Here is a 14,003-nt window from a genome sequence, read left to right on the forward strand (position 1 = left end):
AACTTGAAAACAAATGAAAAGATGGTTCCAATAGTTTTAACATTTCAAACAAAACAGCTTTAATTCCTTGTAATTTGTATTTTTTTTGGGGGGGGGATGATCACAAAGACATAATGGCTGGATTAACTTCGTGGTAGCATGCTTGCCTAGCACATGCCTTCCTACCATCTTAGTTATCTATAGCACTTCACCCTGACCCAAACCAAACCATCTACAATGGTTACTTTCTACTGCTGGCATTTGTTGCTAACCTGGTCGGGATATTCTTTCTCTTGCTGGGCATGCTGACTCATGCTTTAACCCCATACTTGGAAGGCAGAGGCAGGCAGTAGGAGAATGTGAGTTTGAGGCTAGTCTTGCTTGTGTAAAAAGCTTTATTTTCTATTGTGTTTCCAAATTCCTCCTATTTTTTCTCTTCCAAACTCTAGTCCATTGTTTCTCACAGAGCTGCTCTGACCTCATTAAAAACCTTGTTCTCCAGTGGGTGGTGGTGGCGGTATACACCTTTAATCCCACACTTGGGAGGCAGGAGCAAGTGGATCACTGGCTGTTTTTATAGACTTCAGTTAGATGCCTGGCACTCACACTGTTGCTCACAAACATCTGTAACCCCAATCCTAGGGGACTTGACACCCTCTTCTGGTCTCCATGGGAACCAGGTGTACAGAAATACAAGTGGGCCAAATACTCATACATATAAAATAACAAAAATTATCTTTTTTTCTAAGGAAGAAAAACAAAAACAAAAACTCAATGAGAATATTGGACCAGTGATATAAAGTTATTGGCTCAGCGTATAAAGTTGCCTATGTCAAGCCCTAAGCCCTGAGTTGAATCACTGGGACCTGTGTGGAGGACGGAGAGAGCTGACTCCTTTGAGTTGTCCTCTGACCCTCACACACATGCTATGGTACGCAAACTGCCCCACCCCAGTAAATATAAAAACAGAAAAAAAGCAATTCTCTGGGCAATGGATAAGTGTAAGTACTACTTGCTGCCTTTATATTCTAAGGTACTACACGAGAGCTAGAGTCCAAACCAGGAGCACCAGGTTAGTTTTTCCTCCTTAAATGTCTCTAACAGACTTAAAACAACAAAGATTTGATTTCCTTTTGTGTATGAGTGTTTTGCCTGTGTAGAAGAGAAGAGTGTGAGGTACCCAATGAGCCCAGAAGAGGGTGTCCAATCCTTTGGAACTGGAGTTACAGCTGTAAACCTCCATGTGGGTCCTGAGAACAGAATCTGGGCCCTCTGGAAGAGCAGCTAATGCTCCTAACCTGAGACACCTCTCCATCCCAGCTTTACTTCTTACAGTGGACTGTGTCCCCATCACATTCAAAGGTTAAAACTTTCACTCCTAATATGATAGTGTTAGGTGATTAGGTCATGAGAGTGGAGCACCCATGAGTGGGTTTTGGTCTTATAAAGGGACCTCAGAGAACTCTCCCTGTCCTTCCTCCACGTGAAGACCCAAACTGAGGAGAGTGCAATCCAGAAGAAATCAACTATTTTGGTACTGTCTCAGGGCTCTGGCTCCCAGAATATGAGACACTTCTGTTGAGTATAAGACATAGATAGGGTATCTTATACACAGCAGAGTCATTGTTGTGGATTCATTATTTATTATAGAAGCCTGAATGTACAAAATATTTCTAGTACACCTTAACTGGTTTTTTTTTTTCTTCATTTTTGTGTGTGGGTGTGCATGTCATGTCATGGGTATCAGTTTTCTTATACATTGACCCGGGGAACTATCTGAATACACACACACACACACACACACACACACACACACACACACACACACACACACACACAGATGCTCTAAATGCGTTCTAAACGCTTTCTCATTATATTTGTTTATCCTGTGTGTTTATGTGTGAGTGCTATGCTGCACGTGAAGAAGCCAGAGGACAACTAATGGGAGGAGTTTTAGTTCTCCCCCTCTTGACATGCGAGTCCTAGGAACAGGGCTGACCTCAGGTAATCAATCAGGTTTGTCAGCAAGTGACCTCACTCACTGAGCCACCTTACCTGTCCCAACCCTCCTATCATTCTATCGATTAATTTTATGTGTGTATGTACACCTGGGTGTTTGTAGGCTCATGCTAGTGCCCATGAAGGGATCATCAGATCCCCCTGGAACTGGAGTAATAGGTGGTTAGGAGCTGCTAAACCTGGCTCTTTTGCAAAAGTAGCAAATGTTCTCAACTGATGAGCCATCTTTCTAGTCCCATGTTAAAAATATATATATTGTGTGTGTGTTGTGTATGTGTGTGTGTTGTGTATGTGTGTATGTGTATGTGTACGTGTATGTGTACGTGCATGTGTGCATGCATGCGCAAGCCTATTTGGGCACCACATGCAAGCAGAAGAGGCCAGAAGAGAGCATAGGATCCCCCAGAGGCAAAGTTTACAGGTGGCTCTTAGTTGCCTGACATAAGTGCTAGGAACTGAAGTAAAATTCTCTGCAAGATCAGTATGCGACTTAACTGCTGAGCTATCTCTCCAGCTCCCAGGTCAAAACTTCTAAAAATTATGCCCTTTTAAAAATAGTTAAATCGGGCTGGAGAGATGGCTCAGTGGTTAAGAACACCCGACTGTTCTTCCAGAGGTCATGAGTTCAATTCCTAGCAACCACATGGTGGCTCACAACCATCTGTAAAGAGATCCGATGCCCTCTTCTGGTGTATCTGAAGACAGCTACAGTGTACTTATATATAATAAATAAAATAAAAAAAATAGTTAAATCATATTTATTTGATTTGTGTACGTGTGTGGGTACTCATGTGTAATCCAATGATGACTTGTGGAAGTCGGTTCTCTTGTTCTACAATGTGGTTTCTGGGGATTGAATTCTGGTCAATTCCCAGAATTCAAGTGCCTTTACCCACTGAGCTATCTTGGTGGACCAATTATGCCCTGGTAAGAAGTATTATCCTGAGCCAGGTGTGGTGGTGCTGGCCTCTAATCCCAGTATTTGGGAGGCTGAAGCAGGATTGTTTTGTTTAGGGCCAGCCTGGGCTACATATCAAATTCAAGGTTGGTCTGTTTTCTAGAGATCAAGTTTCAGGAAACAGGACTGGTGTTGTGCTCACGTATCAGTGTGCCTGCCTCTGTGCTGGCTAGTTTTATGTCAACTTCAACAAGCTAGAGGCATCTGAGAGGAAGAACCTCAACTGAGAAGATGCCTCCAAGAGATAGGGCTGTAAGGCATTTTCTTAGTGATTGATGGGCGAGGGCCCAGCCCACTGTGGGTGGGGCAACCCTGGGCAGTGGTCCTGGGTTCTATAAGGCTGGACAAGCCATAAGAGCAAGCAAGCAGCACCCCTTCATGGCTTCTGTGTCCCTGCCCTGCCGTCTTTCAATGAAGAACTGTGTGTGATGTGGAAGTGTAAGCTAAATAAACCTTTCCTTCCCAAGTTGCTTCTGGTTATGGTCCTTCATCACAGCAATGGTAATCCAAACCAGAAATTGGTGCCAGGATTATGAGCTATTGTTGTGACAGACCTGACTATACTGTTTTTGGGAGGATTGGGGAAGACTCTGGCAAGTTGGGCTAGAAAAGCCACTGAGTGTTGGAAGAGCTCAGTGGGCTGTGCTGTAGGAGCTTGGAAGAAAGAATGTCCAGAGAAATGAAAACAAGGGCTGGCTTGTGAAGCTTCAGTTTGAGAGTCTCAGAGACTCTTTTTTTTTTTTTTTTTGGTTCTTTTTTTTCGGAGCTGGGCCTTGTGCTTCCTAGGTAAGCACTCTACCACTGAGCTAAATCCCCAGCCCCTTCAGAGACTCTTTAACAGGCCATTTGCTAGGTTCTGGCTGATGGGAACTGAAGAATCAGCTGTGATCAACAGGAGACCAGCACCACTGAAGTGAAACCTTTGCTTTCCTGGGACAATTGATGCTGGTCAGCCGGTGCTGAGAAATTAGCAGTGATTAAGGCCAGCACCACTCAGGTGAGATCTGGGAATTACTGTCTCAGGGTGAACACACAGAAGCTGTGATGTTGAACCTTGTGCTGACAGCTGAACTTAGTAATGTGTAAGGATGCTACTGGTTTGGAAGGTCTGAAGGGGCCATGAAGAGAGCCCAGGAGAGGCTACTGGTCAAAGTGCAGCCCTGATGCAGCAGAAGACCCCAGTATTTTGGAGATGCCAGCACCACAGGACGACCACCAAGAACAGCTGCAGCAGTGGAGCGGAGCCAGCCAGAGCCTAGAAGACAAGCTGTGTGTGCTGTAGAGAGCGGAGCCAGAGCAGTGACCCAGGCCCTTTGGAGGACCCCAAAAGACAGTGAGTGAACCCCATACACTGCAATTATCTACACTGCTGGAATTGGTTTTGCTTTGCTCATACTGTGACTGTGCCCTGGTTCTCTCTTGGAGTAAGAAAGGATTTAACTTATTTTTTATTTTACAGTTGAGAGATTTTGAACTCTTAAAGGAACTTTGTATTTTTATAGAGATTTTTGAATATTTAAAAAAAACCTAGACTTTTAAGTGTTTGAATTTTTTAAAAAATCGGAATTCTTATTTTGTGGTGATGAACATTAATGTGAGATCTTGGGGACAAGAAAAGAAAGGTTATGTCTTAATAAGTGATGTTTGTGTGTCAGGCTGACAAGGGGTCAGCTGTGTCTTTCTTTCTTTCTTTCTTTCTTTCTTTCTTTCTTTCTTTCTTTCTTTCTTTCTTTCTTTCTTTCTTTCCTTCTTTCCTTTCTTTACTTTTGGTTCTTTTTTTCGGAGCTGGGGACCGAACCCAGGGCCTTGCGCTTCCTAGGCAAGCGCTCTACCACTGAGCTAAATCCCCAACCCATTTGTTTTTATTTTTAAGCTAGAGGCACCTGGGAGGAAGAACCTCAGTTCAGAAATGCCTCCATAAGATGGGTCTTTAGGGAAACTGTGGGCATTTCCCTCCTCTTCCTCCTCCTAGTGTGATGAGAGTTTTGCCTGCATGTGTGTCTGTGTACCATATGTGTGCCTAGTACTGCAGAGGTCAGGAGAGGGTCACAGCCCCTGGATCAGAGGGTTGTGAACTACCATGTGGGTGCTTGGAACTGAATCCAGGCACCTGCAAGAGCAACAAGTGCTCTTGATCTTTTCACCACTGAGCCAACTCTACAGCTCCTGTAGCCATTTTCTTAGTGACTGACGTGGGAGGGCCCACCCCTGGGCAGGTGGTCTTAGGTTCTGTAAGGAGGAGGCTGGGTATCTGTGAGGAGCAAGCCAGTAAGCAGTGCCTCTCCAAGGCCTCGGCATCAGGTCCTCACTCCAGGTGTTTGCCCTCTTGAGTTCCTGCTCTGCCTTCCTTCAGTGATGAACTGTGACGCAGGAAGTATAGGGTAACCTCCCCTCCCCCGAGTTGCTTTGGTCATGGTGCTTTATTGCAGCAAGAGTCACCTGGACAGGTCCTGGAGTTTAGGAAGAAGCAGCTTAAATACTGGACTCCTTAGCATACATAACCTTTACAAATACCTTTTCCTTCCACCTTTTTTTTTTTTTTTTTTTTTTTTTTTAAAAGACAGGATTTCTCTGTGTATACCTGGCTGTCCTGGAACTCTCTGTAAACCAGACTGGCCTCTAACTGAATCAGCCTGCCTCGGCCTCCCGAGTGCTGGAATTAAAGGTGTGTGCTACACCCACTTCCTGGCCTCTTCACTCCATACTTACTGCCCCTCCCATCTGATTTCTTCATTATGCTGCATTTACCCTTTTTAAGCATAGACTTTAAATTGCACCATTGCTTATAGAGCACCCTCTGTGATAAGCACACTCTGACTTTCAGCATCTCCTCTTGCAGCAAGATAAAACAATCTGTATGTAAAACCACTCCAGTATAACACTCACTGTACGACCAAGAGAATCTGCAGTCCTATGGTAACTTAATGATAGCTGGCAAAGGTGGCCTCTGTCAATTTGTCACCATTATTTCCCTCTGCCTTAAGTCAGGGTCACAGGGGAGGCCTACGGAGCTGGTTGCTTTTTGATTGGTAACAACAGCAGAGGCTGTGGATTCCCTCCCCTGCTCTTCCCCTGGAAACAGAGCAAGCCAAATAGCAGAGTAACCCAAGTAATCTGACGCGCCCTGAACCCTGTGGTTGCTACTTGGCAAATATGGAAGGATCACTCAGATAAGGGGAGGACATTCTGTAGATCTGGCTTGGCAAGGAGGTCTACAGAGTTCCTCTCACAGTTATCTTTACTCAACTTCCAATCCCCTCCCTCCTCACTTAACACATTCACTTAAACGATCTTATGGAAGCCAAACCTGGCTCTTCAAGTCTGTGTAAGCATTCTGCCACCAGGCTACTTCCCAGCCTTCTACTGTGCCTATGCTGACTACGGGTTCTGATAACACTCTATGGTGACGGGAGACATGACCAATAAGGAACACTTCACACTTGAAAGCATACAGGTGAATACACTATTATTTTTGCAACCTTTTTAAAGCCCAACATAATTTAAAAATGAAGTTTAAAAACAAGATGGCAGAGAAAGTTGCTGGATGTTGTGACCTGTAAATCTCAGCTATGAGGCTACGTGGCAGAAGGTATTGTGTGTTCTGAGTTACATAAAGAGATTGTGTGTCAAGACAAAAGCTGACTGGAGAGATGGCTCAGTGCATAGTAGTTCTATGAAAGTCTGGTAGCCCAAGTTTGGTCCCCAGAATTCACAGAAATGTGAGAGGAGAGGTCCAACTCTACAAACTCCACAAACTAGTCCTCAGACCTCTACAAGTATGTCCTGTTGGTGCACGTGTGCATGCACAGACACACACACACACAAATGTAAATTTAAAAATTATGCCAGGTATGGTGGCAAATGTCTTTATTCCTAATGTTCAGGGGGCACAGTTGGATCTCTGTGAGTTTTGAGGTCAGCCTGGTTTACATAGCAAGTTCCAGGACAGTCAGGATGACATAGTGAGACTCTGTCACAAAAAAACAAAACAAAACAAAAAAACCCCCCAACAAAACAAACAAACAAACAAACAAACAAACAAACAAACTCAAACCAAACTAACCAAATAACAAGAAAGAATCTTCTAACTGGAGAAAAGGGCTGAGATTAAGAGCACTGCTGTTCTCCTAAGTGACCCAGGTTTGGCTCTCAGGACCCATACATAGTGACCTACAACCACCTATAACTCCAGTTCTGAGGGATGGACACCCTCTTCTGGCCTCCCTGGGCACCGGGCACACATGTGGTACACAGTCCCACACAAAAAAGCAAATGAAAAAAAAAAACAACCAAAATTTCTCCAAGGAGCATGTATTTGTGTAACACCTGAGTTTAACTTTAATTTTGAAAGTACTTCAGGAACTAAAAAAAAAAAAAAAAAAAAAAAAAAAACCCTGCAAATGAAAACCATAAAGTCAAGTCAAATAAAAATTGAGAAAAATATTTATACTATGACAGCCAAGGGGCCAGTACTTTACTCTAAGAACTCGTATACATGAAGGAACACAAGAACGGCATGATCATAGGAAAGCATGAGGAAATGTAGGTTCACCTGGTGCAGTGAGGGTGGGCAGATGCAGCTGGACCATGAGCTGGAGAGGCAGGGTTCAACTTCTAATGGAAGACTTTCTGATGGGCAGTAGCTGTAGGGGAGAGGTATCACCCACGACTGCGGCCTGGAGAGGCTGGCATTTGAGAGCACAGGAAGTTTATGGCTAGAGTAGTCATGATCATTTATAAACTGTTCTCCAGGTCTGCTATATGAGAGTAAGATTATTTGGGTTTGAACTGGCTGCTGCACAACCTCCCTGGGACCAACCTTCCTGGACGGCATGCCAGGTCCTGATATTTCTCCCTCTGAAATGGTGGTTACATTTCCAAGCCACCACTGGGTGGCAAGAACCTAACTGCTTTTGTTCCTTCATCCTTCCCTCTACACCAGGAGAGTCTTAATTCTCACTTGCCTAATGCTAGTCCCCAGTTCAGAACCTTTCAGTGTGCCCCCTGCCCCTTTCACTAGATCAAGTCTGTAGACTCCAGAGATCAACACCCTTGACAAGGTTGTTCCCACCTCAGCTTGGAAACCATCTGTTCTAGCTAAGGAGGGCTAACAACTGACCAGTGTCTCTCTCCATGTGAGCTTCCTAATCCGTCTCATACTCTCCTAGTGGGCATTTCTCACCCTTTCTCTCTGTATTAATTTGTATTTCAGTGTTCCACTGTGTTCAGATTCACTTCCTCTCTTTCATCAGATAGAACAAAGTCATGGCTCATTTAATAGTTTCATGATTTAACTTCATTTAACAATTAAAATCATTACTGTGTGAGTTCATTGTATGTACTGGGGGTGCGTATAGGGAGACAACTTTCCAGAGTGCTCTCCTGTCACTTTTGTGAGGGTTAAAGGGATTAATTGGGTTGGCAGGCTTTTTGACAAGTGCCTTTACCCACTGAGTATCTCACCAGCTCCAGGACCTGTTAAAACAAAACTTTCAAAGATTTTATGGGTATAACTGGTTTGCTAGTAGGAGTCTTTGCACCACCCGTATGTCTGATGAGAAAATTCATCAGATCGCCTGGAACTGGCGAGGAACTAGGGAGGGTTATGAGCTACCATGTGGGTGCTGAGAACTAAACCCAGGTCGTCTGCAAGAGCAACAAGTACACTTAACCACTTAACCTCCTCTCCAGTTCCTTAACTATTTAATGCTGTTTGCCTAAACTCTAAACCGTAATACTTACATGACTTTTGCAAAATCAGACAGAGTTCAATGTATTAAAACTAATGAGAGCCTGGGGATTCCAGTAGCTCAGTAGCAGAGCACTTGCTCGGTGTGTGCTGGGCCTCAGGATTCAGCTCCAGGACTGCACTGCACTCAACAAAATTAGTAAGAGAACCCAGGACACAGAACAATTCACTCAATTGAACTGACACAGCCTTTCCTACTGGTTTGTACAGTTACTTCCCTGTATTTAAAAAGGTAATGTTAGAGTCCAGCTCTTGTTTCTCCATACTTCATGCTTTACCTCATTAACAGATGCTGTCCAAAATGCTGCATTAGCTGGATTACAAAAACAAAACTCTGCTGGGTCTTATTACCTTTAGCTTTAAATTCTGGATGAGAAAACTAAGTTTTGAGATATTAAAACTTTATCTACTATTAAAAATCTCATAACTAGTGGAACAAAGATGAAGGGGATACTTTGGGTTGATTTATTTTTAAGATTGAAAGTGTCCTAGGATTTCTATGAATTAGCATCAGACAATCCGAATGGGCCAATTCTTTTGTTCTTCCCTTCCAAGGTTTCCCCATGGAGAGTCAAGCACCGTCACTAGCTCTGGCTCCAACATCACTCCCTAGACACCAGCACTCAGGTTTTCCTCCAGGGAGTGCCACTAGCCTCTGACTTTCAGAAAACGCACCCTGGAAGCCTGTGCTTTGTTCCAAGAAAGATCAGTGTCAAGAATGAAACTGAGTTTCTATTAGCAAAGAGCTCACTTTAATCGTTCAGTCTTCCCAGGCACAAGGGATAAGCCCTTGTTAGACCCACGCCTCTTGAAGACAGATGGGGAGAAGCCAGCTCTCCCCAAAGTTACATTTGAAAGCAAACCTCACGAATTGGGAGGACAAATGTTAGAGGGAACAGGAAGGACAGGCTTTACTATGTGTGTTCTTGATCTGAGCTGGGTGCAGACAATGTAACTACATGTATCTAAACTACTTCTTGAAATGAACATGAGACTAAACTGTTATTGATAATGTATTTATGTTCACAAATTGATTTCCAGTCAGAAGTCAACAACTAGGAATATATATATTTATAAGCATGCAGGTCTGTCTGTCCGTCCGTCTGTCCGTCCATCCATCCATCCACCCACCCATCCGTCCGTCCATCCGTCCGTCCGTCCGTCCGTGGCAGGGTCCTACTATGTAACTCTGATTAGGCTGGCTTGGAGCTCACCTTGTTAAACAGTGGGGTGGCCTGGGCTTTACAGAAATCTGCCTGCCTCTGCCTCCTCAGTGTTGAGATGAAAGACACACATCATCACACCTGATTTAGGCACCTATAATTTCCAAACTTTGAAAAAAAGTTTGGGGGTTGGGGATTTAGCTCAGTGGTAGAGCGCTTGCCTAACAAGCACAAGGCCCTGGGTTCGGTCCCCAGCTCCGAAAAAAAGAAAAAGAAAAAAAAAAAAAAAGAAAAAAGAAAAAAGTTTGGAAAAGCAGTCTCTGAGTTAAATCTCTTAAAATGTTTGGTTGAAATCTGAAGAACCCTTCCAAAACAGTCAACCAAAAGAAAGGCTGATGCCTCCACCCCCTCCCCTGAAAGACCTGACAGACTAAAAGTAGGGCATGTGCTGCACACCTTTAATCCTGTCTCCAGGGAGGCAGAGGCAGGCAGATCTCTGAGTTGAAGGCTAGCCTGGTCTACAGGAATTCCAGGGTAGTCAGGGATACACAAAGAAACCTTATCTCAAAAAACAAACAAATAAATGTAAAAATTGAATCTCAAAATTTTGATAGAATTTTACAAGTTAACAATAGTTTTCCTCTATTCTTCCTCTTGAACTCCACTGTACTTATCTATTTTACAGTTTAAACCCTTACTGGTATAAAACCATGATTGGTATTTAAAAAAGAAGGTGCATTAATTCAGATTTGACATGGACCAAGCCATGCTGTATTATAACGAGGTTAACTGGGCATTTCACTCATCTAGCATTTAGTAACAAGTCTCTGCTGTGGTTATCAGGGTCTCCTCCAGATAGAGAAACTACCAGGTAAGGGAATAATTACACTGTGAGAAGCTTGTTTGTAGAGTGCCATGGTTGGCTCACCTGTGAGGAGGCCTGGTGAGATAAGATATCCATCAGTGTCTAACACATGCTCACTAACCTGCTCACTAACCTGTATCTCCTTTCAGCCCTCTGCCATACCCAGGTGTCTCCTTTCTTCCTCATTTGCATACCTGGACAAGATAGCCACGCTGATAGGGTTTCAGTTTCAGGTAAAGACAAACTCAGACCAAAACCACTCAAGAAAGTTCACATGTTGTCCATACTTTATACCATTGGGACAGCACCAGAAGTCTTTCTGCACTGAGATATAAGATCTTTCCTTATTTAAAAAAAAAAAAAAAGGGAGGGGGAGGAAGAAGAGGAGGAGGAGAAGCAGCCAGGCATGGTAGCTCATGTCTGAGCCCAGCACTCCAGAGGCTGAGGCAAGAGGGCTGTTGTGGGTTTAAAGCTCACATGGATAATGAGTTCTGGGTCAGTCCGAGCTACACAGTGAGACCATGTTCAAGCACACTTTCATACCTTTCCCTAACGCCCTAAATAAGCTCATTGCTAGCTGTGGTGAGCATGCCCTCAGGAGGCTAAGGTGGGCGGATCATAAATGTTTTATAGGAGGGCCAGCGAGACTGAGAGTGGGTGAAGGTGGTTGCTGCTGATGTCTGATGGCCTGAGTTTGATCCCAAGAACCCATGTGGAAAGGTGCAGGAACTGATTGTCACAGCTGTGCTGTGGCACACCCCCACAATGCACATAATGTGCCCTTGAGCACACACAATAGAATTACTTTTTCTGGAACTGTACATTTCTGATAAGTTTGTCTGTAGTTTTGGAGGGTAGAACCAGGGCCTTATACATACTCTACCTCAGAATGTCCACCTCAGAATGAATTTTTCTTCCACCTGCTCTTCCTACTGTCTTTAAGACAGAGTTTCTCTGTGTAGCCCTATAGAACTCAACTTTTATTTTTTTATTTTTTTTTAAAGATTTATTTATTGTATATGAGTACACTGTAGCTGTCTTCAGACACACCAGAAGAGGGCATCGAATCTCATTACAGATGGTTGTGAGCCACCATGTGGTTGCTGGGATTTGAACTCAGGACCTCACGAAGAACAGTTGGTGCTCTTAACCACTGAGCCATCTCTCCAGCCCAGAACTCAACTTTTAAATTAGGCTTGCCCCAAACTCAGAGATCAGCCTTCCTTTGCCTCCTAAGTGCTGGGATTCAAGGTGTGCGCCATGGCAACTAGCAGTAGATCCTTGTTTTTGAGGTTGGCACTTATTTCCAAAGGTTTGCCAAGAGGCTACCCTTAATTTTTCTCAATGTCAGAACCCTCTGCATGCTGGGTAAGCACTCCATCATTGAGCTGCTCCCCAGTGGCTGTGACGACCTTGGGTCATGACACAGCTCAGCCAACCACAAACCGTCAAGGTTTTCAAGATGTTCATCCCACTTGGAATTTTCTAGCTTTTTATGTAAGAATCAGAATTGTGAAATATTTGTCTTGAACACGATTCCAACTAAACTTAGGACTTAGAGAAAATCAGAAACCTGTGTGCCCTCAGAGGCACACAGGTGATGTCTAAAGGCCATAAGAATACCTGGGCTGCAGCACCTGCCTAGGGTGTATGAAGCCCACATCCCATCCCCAGTACTGCAAACAGCAGCAAAACAAAACAGAACCCTCCAAAGCGAGGGTCTTTGCTGCCCGTGGCAGAGCGTACCTACAGCTCCCTAGCTGATGCAGGAAATCGGGAGTACAAGGACATCCTTGGTTACATCGCAAATCTGAGGCCTGCCTGGGTCACATGACACATGTTTAAAAATTTGATGAATATCAATGGTTCAACCTCGGCTGCCTGTTATAATCAGAGCTTTCAAACTCCCACACAAGCCAATCAAATTACAATATCTGGAGGTGGAACTCAGGCATCACTGGTTTTCACGATTCACCGTGTAGGGGGCTGGAGAGATGCTCAGTGGCTACGGGCACTTACTGCTCTTGAGAGGCCCTCGGCTGATGCCTCTTCTGACCGCAACAGGCCCTTGAACTTATGTGGTCTATATAAAATATACATGTATGCATACAATAAACATAAATTTAGTTGGGAGCTGGTGGCAGAGCCTGGTCTACAGAGTGAGTTCCCAGACAGCCAGTGCTACACAGAGAAACCCTGTCTTGGAAAACAAAAACCCCAAACACACACTCTCTCTCTCTGTATATGTATATATATTATATATAATATTATTTACATATATTTATATCTATATGATTCCCCATATGATCTACCGAAAGCCAGGCTGGGAATTACTAGTTGACAGGAGCTTTTCCTTCCCTGAGCAAAGGTAGTCCCAGTAGGGCTAAAATCCCCTTGAACACTGGGGAATGATCTCAGCATCTCCAGTATGCTAGACAGGCATTCCACCATTCTGCTAGCACCCTTATCCATTTTCTAGCCTAGGTTAAGACAGGGATCTCCCTAAGTTTTCCAAAATGGCTTAAAGTTGCCTCAGCCTTCTAAGCAGTTATAAGTGTGCTCTCATGCTCAGTAAGGCCTGGCTTCCTTAAAATCTCATGCTCATACAAACCACAAATTTCAGTGGGTCTGGGCTAGGAACTGTCATTCTGTATTTCTAATCAGTTCCCAAGTGAGGTCAAATTCTAAGTAGCCCTGTGATTCTGGAAGGAGAATGATCTTGAAGAACAGAAAGAAAAGCATTCTGGTCACTAGCTAGGGAGACCATGATGGATGAACTGCGTGGGACTATGAACAAAACATCTGTTTCTAGGAAGGGAGGCTTCAGGGTCAGAAGAGTTTGGAGTGGCGTAATTTTCTGAGGGAGGGTGGTGAGTAGTCACTATGGTTTTCACAGTTGTGTGTGTAAGGGAGGGAAAAGTGGCCTGGGGAAGAAGAGAGATGGGAGTGAGGAATGATCAGATGTCTAAGGACAGAGAAAAAAAGCAAGGTCTTGGCTGTGGCTGGCACGGTATAGAGAAATACTAGCTGGAGGCCTGTGGGATTCTCTTCCCTGTCAGAAATGTGTCCGGGAACCAGTCCAGTTACTAAACTGAAGATGGGCTAGGCTAACAGCCATCATTCTCTCCTGAGGACGTGAGAGACTCAGGGGTATAAGTCTCCCCTGGCAGTGCTTTGGGAACTAACAACGAACTGAAATCACTTGCCCAGATGCCTCTCTCTTGCGTGCAGAGAGAACACCCAGAAGCTTAAATGTGGGTTCCCTTGGCA

At 44.2% G+C, this 14,003-nt stretch overlaps 1 protein-coding gene and 1 non-coding gene across 2 annotated transcripts in view; one reads left to right on the plus strand and one right to left on the minus strand.

Moving 5' to 3' along the window:
• Pde6d (phosphodiesterase 6D) overlaps positions 1 to 14,003 on the minus strand; it is a 44,987-nt gene that overhangs the window by 13,227 nt on the left and 17,757 nt on the right. The gene's annotated exons all lie outside the window — the stretch shown is intronic.
• On the plus strand, positions 10,050 to 10,131 carry Trnav-aac37 (transfer RNA valine (anticodon AAC) 37). Its single transcript has one exon. It is a non-coding gene; the product is annotated as a tRNA-Val (tRNA).

The sequence above is a fragment of the Rattus norvegicus genome, chromosome 9 (genome assembly GCF_036323735.1).
Source record: "Rattus norvegicus strain BN/NHsdMcwi chromosome 9, GRCr8, whole genome shotgun sequence".
Lineage (NCBI taxonomy): Eukaryota > Metazoa > Chordata > Mammalia > Rodentia > Muridae > Rattus > Rattus norvegicus.